Below are 7,429 nucleotides of genomic sequence, written 5' to 3'. Positions count from 1 at the left end.
ATGTATGATGCAATTAATTTAGTGAATTTAATTATTCATTACTGTACATGTAATAAGTGTGTGTGTGTGTCCATAGATAATAGGGACCATGTGGTGCTTGTATTAATTACATGTATGATGCAATTAATTTAGTGAATTTAATTATTCATTACTGTATATGTAATAAGTGTGTGTGTGTGTCCATAGATAATAGAGTTTACAGGGATAGGAAACTTCCGATTGTGGTTTTATTATTCCCATTCAGTTTATATTGTAGCCTAGTAACAGAATTATTCTGATGCTCCCTTCCCTTTTTACGCAGCCCAAAAATTAGGCTATAGCCATGTCTAGGCTGATATTTTCTACTGTCTCTACCTGATAAAAGCCTTTTTCGAAGATTTTATAATGCGTTATGGCTATAGAATTGTGCTTCAATATAAATTAAAAGACCAGTGTGTCTACTTTATAAAACATCAAATGTTCATGCAATTTTTGCTTTGCATTTCGAATCTGTATGTCAAAGACATTTCTTAATACTTCATGATTAGCAGGTAGACCGATTCTACAAGCAGTCCTCCAGGTCTTCAGACTTAAAGCTGTCCTGTGCGTCACTTTGGTGGTGTTCTTCATACAAATAAAGCAAATTTGCTGTGTTTTGCTTCTACACGCCTATCTCAAAAACTTGACATTCTAGTGACTAAACGGCCCCATCTACAGAAAGTCTATAACCTATCCTGGGTCTTTCACCCATTAGCAGTTGTTTTAAAATACTTTAAGTACCTCAAAAAAATTTTTGTTTAAGGCACATGAAATAAAGTGATGCATTAGTAACATTCTAATTTTGAGGAGCCAAATAATGAAATAAACATGAGATAGCTAAAATGTTAAAAAAATATAGACATGGCTCAATTACAAGTTCATTTTCAAGTTGATACAGTGGACCTGAACAGGCTGAAAGATGATGAGAAAGACCTGCAACATCACAAACTAGCCACATTTGCTTAATGTAAAAATGAAATTTACTGAAAAGAAAGAATTAATAAGGTATGGGGAAGGTAGCTTGATTTCCCACGAAAGGAAGTTTCTTATCCCTGTAACTCTAATATCTATGGTGTGTCTGTGTGAGTGGGTGTGTGTGTGTGGTGTCTCTCTGTGTGAGGTTTTTTCTGTTCATTATTGTACTTTATTGCAGACATGGGGTCAAGCACTTAGTGCTTGTACTTAAGCACAAATAAACACAGCTTTCTAAGTGCTTTGTGCTGCTTACAACTACCTTTTAAATATAATGTATGGTCTTTGTACATGTACTTGTACTTCAAGAAATTGACAGAAGAACAGCAAAAATTGTGAGTGAATAGTGTACATGTACATGTCGTGTTTACACAGTCTAGTGAATTGTAGTAACAGCAGTATACAAGTTTAGTAGCACATTGTGTGATTGTGTGCTAGCTTAAATAATGGTATACAAATCACCCCAAAGCTCCATGCTGTTTTTATTCATTATAAACAATACACAATAGTTGCAGCACAGTAAAGAGTGCTGTATGGCTGATAACGGCATGAGGGGTGGAGTCGAGACAGCCAATACAGCACATGGCACGAACTGTGCTATAATTAATTTATGGGTTATAGTGGGCACATCAAAGGCATCCGTCAAATGCACTCCTAGAGAAGTTTTCTCGAGTCTTCAATGTTGAGACAAAGGTAGTGCAAACATTTAAATCTCGCAAGACAATTTTTTTGCCACATAACAAGAACTAGGCTGCCCTACAATCAATATCTAACATTTCTGGGCACTGAAAGACTGCAAAATGCCGACAATGGTGGTAAAAGAGTCCTTTCCGCAACAGGTAGAGCAGTTTTTCTTCGCTGGTCACAAAGAGCTTCTCACCAAGTACTGCTAGCCATTGTGAAGCCAACCAACCGACACTCACTTCTGGTGCTGTATGCAATATAATGGAACAGACGGTACCTGTGATACGCCCACATAGCATACTATAAACAGAGTTAATATATACTAGACACAATAGTAAATTAAATGACTAAGTGCATGTACATGTACATGTACAATGAACAACTATAATTGTTATTGTTACGCTTTGTGAATGTCTAGTACTTATTAATGTACATAGTACTTAAGCACTCTGGAGAAAGCTTGCTCTTGTACTTAAGTACTTATGGTGAAGCTAGGGATTGTGCTTGTGCTGTTATTTCTAATACATTTAAGTGCTTGTGTTTTTGTGTTTAAGTACATTTCATAATGCTTCGCCCCATGTCTGCTTCAATGTTTTTTATTGCATAGGTGTTTTCCATTTGCTGTAGAAGTCTTTGAAGGCTGGAGCTCCGAAGTTGCTTTTGTCATTTCGTTTTAAGAGGCAACAGATAGGATGGAACATGGAGGAACTGCCAGGCACCAATCCAATAGCTCTCCACCGCATTATGGAAAGGCAATGCTGCTATGTAGGCCGAGCTCCCCTCCCGTCTGTTGTAGAGTCTTTGCTGAAACAATTGGGTTTTTTTTATTTCAAGTCAGTTTTGTTTTGTTTTTTGTTTAAATTTGTTGTTTAAACTGCTTCTCTCACCTATTTAATAGTAATATTTAATAACTTTATTTTGTTCTTGTTCTTTTTTTCAGTGCCCTATTTTGTGTTTTCATTGTTTGTTGGTTTTCCCTCTTTTTATAATAATATTCATAATAACAATGACGAATTATGTTGATGACACTAGTATAGGCACTGCCTACCTGCAAGAAAGTTTATATAATGCTGAATGAATGAAGTAGCAAGTGTCACTTCTTGTAATGCAATAGTTCGAATCCTACTTCAGGTGGTAGAGACCTGCTGCCTAAAGTGCCTATGCTGAAGCTTCTTTTGGCAGTTATAGGCTTTGTTCCTCTCATTATTGCAATTCCCAGTATGGCTATGCAGACTGCAGCTGAGTACACCAAATGCTTGCTCTGCAAAGTGCCAAAACCACCTAAGTAATCACATTTCACTTCAACAAGCTTGTTTGTAGAGCCTATTGTAATGTGGAGGAATATGACCAAATTGCAGCTATAATAGAGTCCGCCAAAACAATGATACAGTTTAGTAACCCTCAATGGTGTGCTGCACTGGCTGGAGTAGCAGTATCTTAGCAAAGCTGTAAAAATTTTCTGTCCCACCCTATTCCTATTCAATTTCCCTTTCAGTTGCTCCCCCCACAACTCCTTTCTTAGAATCAGCTACCAGGCGTCACTGATGATGGCGGTGCAAAACCATTCGGCCAGCTAACAGCCTGAATTGCCGCTGCCTCTAAAGGTCCACCATCATAAGGCTGATGAGCAGAAGATTCACCATCATATGGCTGATGAGCAAAAGATTCACCATCATAAGGCTGATGAGCAAAAGATTCACCATCATAAGGCTGATGAGCAACAGATTCACCATCATAATGATGAGCTAAAGATCATGCATCAAAAGGCTGATGAGCAGCGAAAACTACCAGCTTTTGAAGATATCATTGAAATACTAGCAGCACTAAACAGAAACAGTCCATTCCGGATCAGGTTCTGGTGGGACATTACTGTGTTTGGAAGGGTAATTGGCTTTTACACTAAATCTTGCATACTAAAAGTCTTGATTGAGTATCCGATTTACTCTACAAAAGTATTGTTGTGTGCCACCCAAGCTGCAAACAGAATGTTGATAAATTTTCGGCTAAAACATGGCGAAGGAAGTTTTAAGCCAAGCACAAGAGGATTTAATGTTTAGAATAGTATTCAGACATCTAACAAGTTGATTTCCTACGTTGTACATTGTTTCATTGGATTATACACTCAGTAGTAAATAGAGGTTTGAGCCATTGCTTGAGACTGTCACCTCAGGTTTGACTGGAGGGACTCCAAACTACATATACTCATTCCTGTCATCAATACCAATGGTTATCTACACTATAATGTGAATCTGATTGCATTGGAGCTCACCCCGTGTACATACTTGAGCAGTGTATTAATGTGAACAGTGCTATTGACAAATATCTATTTTATAATTTTTAAAATTTAATATAGGTACAACCAGATGGTCTAGATGGTGTCCCATTGTTAAACAAAAAAGTTGCATGCTTTTGATCAGCATGATTCATCATCAAAGAGACAGATTGCAGTGAGGTCCAGAGTTATAAGCCTTACAAATGATTCATTTAGAATTGCTGCTCGGTCTCGTTATTAATACAATGAGGAGCAGACTGGGTTCTTGAAGCCTAGATTTTTTGTTTACTTTCTAACTAACTAGTCTGGTCCTCCATGTACTCATATTTGTTGTGACAGTGTCTGTGTTCCATGTTTCAAACGTCTAGTCATGTACAACATGACATTGTACTCAAAAGCTTATCCAGTTACGCAGAGGTATAGACCTCATTTTTGTATATAAATGAGCGATTTTCATCAGTCTCAGAGAGGAAGACTAGTCTAAGAGCTTGATGGAAAAGGTATCTTGCTGTCTTTGCCAAACGGGACTGCTCAACATAGAAAGACACATGAGGAGAAAACACTCAGACCTGAGCAGAAGTGAAAGAAGGGCAGTAATAGAAACATCAAAAATATCAATGAGAAAAGAGTTAGTGTTTGTTGGTAGAAGATAGATTAGCATATCTCATCTTGTAGAGAAGATGACAGAGAGGACATGGCATTGCCAGAAGGAAATACTGAGGAGAAAGAAACAGAAGAAAGCACAGAGATACAAGACAAGGAACCTGTCAAAGTCTCTTTTGAAGCTACTTCCGTAAGAAGACAGAATTTTGGAAGAACAACCCACCTAGAAACCTTAACTGTTGACGACTGCCCTGATCTCAGAGACTATGCATTGTGAGCCAAGCTGTGCTTCTTAAAGTTATCATTTTTTTTTAAAGATAGCTGACAAGCTCTACCGGCGCTGGAAAGTCGGATGGGGTTTCTAAGAGCGAAGTGACAGATTTGGGCAAATTCTTGAAGCATTGTGACTCTTCCACATTCGCTCAAGCATTCACGAAAGACAAAGTCACTCAATACATTGGTTTTCTGGAGAAGACATGCAAAGTTGGACCGTGTGGAAGGTCAACTAAGTGCAACACTATTCTACACGCGATAACCTATTTGAAAAGAAAGCCAGATATATCACAAGACTGAATACGAGAATCTAGCACATAAATTGAAACGTATTCAAGCTATTCCTTTTTTCCTTTTGTTAATGCTTATACACCACAATTCTGTTAATAACTCAAAAGCAGTAGTTAAGACTTTTCAGATCTCCTTCCAATAATAAGCTAGTCCTGAAATATTGGACAAAGGCTATGAATTCTTTAAAATGGCATTGATGGAAAAAGACAGAACCTTATGATTCAGATATTTGAGCTTTTTACGTTGAATTGCAACGTATCTAACTTTTGCAGTAAGATTAAGAGCCACATATAATCCTTGCCGTCCCACAAGTAGGCATATAATTTTTAATCATTGTGAACTCATATTAAAGCTATTTATTTGGAATAAATTCTAGTAAATAAAGTCTCATGATTGATTCATCACAAAAAAGGTCTATGGAACTGTAAGTGTTTAGCTACAACTGATGGCTAAAACTTTTTTAACTTTAACAAGCACTAGAACTATTTGTATAAGGAGATTGGTATTAGAAGAACGGGAAATAATATCTTTATACAACACGTGCCAAAACTACAGGCTATTTACTAGATAAAATATAGGCTAACTACTTAAATTAAAGCTTGAATCAACTTTCAGAAAAGATGCTTGGAACGAGAACTGAAACTAGAAGTATACGTGAACCAGAACATAACTAGGACTAAAAAAAATTGAATGCTTAAAACTATATCTATTTGAAATAATAAGAACTAGGAAAGACACATTTATTTCTAAGAGAAGAACCGTACAAAGTAATAATTGGGACAGCCAATCACTTTCCTTACAACAGCGGAGATTTAGAGAGACATATATTCATTCTCCCGGAGATTAAACAAATATGGAGATATATTAGGTTGATTATACAGAAGACAATACAGGAGAAGCAACAAACAAACAAATACAAAAATCACAGAAACATACACATGCAAACAAATAAGAAAACAAATACAAACTATTACAAAGACATACACATACAAACAAATACAAACAATTACAAAAACATACACATGCAAACAAATACAAACAATTACAAATACTTAGAGATATTTGACAAACAATTACAAATACTGAGAGATACATGTAGATGACAAAAAATTACAAATACAAAGAACAATACATATTACAGCAAGTGACAAACAATAATCCTACCATCCTATTGATTCTCGGCTCCTGAAGGTGGCTTAACCAGCCTGTACACGGAATCTTGAATTTTTTGAAGAGTGGTGCTCCTGTTCGCCTTCAGGAGCCGAGTTTCAACATTATCTTCAGCCATGATCCTTTTAACTTCGCTCATATTAGGCTTCTTTGGTAAATCTTTATGACCTTTAAATAGTTTCACTATCGCCCCACGCTCCTAGATACTTATAAAGTACTCAGTACAAAATTATCATTGAGGTGCAGGTGAGAGAACCAAAACATCAATAAAGTGCACCCTATGATACTGAGTCACGATCTAAAATAATTTCAACACATGTACAAGTAATTTCCACATTATTATTCACAAATTTGTTCCACTGCATATGAGATTTATTCCAATTTAAATCAGTTGTGATGCAACAAGGATTCATTTCACGTCCAAAAAATTTTTTGTCAAAGGGTATCAAGAAATACAATACGAAAAAATTTAATTTCAGCTAGATGAGTGCCTGAGGCTTGGAGATCTAGTCAATGAAGAGGTACTGATGTTCAAACCCGGTAGCCTAAACCAAGTCTTGCTTCCACAACCACATCTCTTTCAGAAAGAACAATCACCTGAAGACATAAGGTCACAATATCTCATGAAGTTCTGCGCTGACAAAGAAATTGTTAAGGCTGTTGAGAAAGCATTGAAAGGCACCATGGCGACCAGTGGCGGAGGAACACTGGAATATGGGAGGGCTGACAAATTAGTGAAAAGAAAGTGGGAAGAAAATATTTGCGTGCGAAGCGCGCAAAAAAATTTTTTACACCACATTAATTATTCATGATAGGTGTGGCTAATTTGCACATAATTGATTAATTGATGTATAATAATGCATAACTATAAATTAAAATCTGCATAAGTATTAATGATAATTACCAAAATAATTTGTCTTCTCTCATTTCTACTTACAAATTCAACAGCTATTTTTGATGGTCCAAACCTTCACATGCTCTCTTGTGTACATGTAATAGTAATAAATGATTTAATCTGTTCCGTGTCATGGTACTACGTAAGTAATTCTTTAATCTTCGAAGTGGAGAAAAAGATCTCTCGGCTGTTGCTGAGGTAAGAGGTATAGTTAAATAAATGTGCAGCAACTTCTTTATCTCTCCTAGCAT

This window comes from Amphimedon queenslandica, unplaced genomic scaffold (genome assembly GCF_000090795.2).
Source record: "Amphimedon queenslandica unplaced genomic scaffold, v1.1 AMPQUscaffold_13408, whole genome shotgun sequence".
In the NCBI taxonomy this organism is placed as follows: Eukaryota; Metazoa; Porifera; class Demospongiae; order Haplosclerida; family Niphatidae; genus Amphimedon; species Amphimedon queenslandica.
This window is presented reverse-complemented; position numbering follows the sequence as displayed.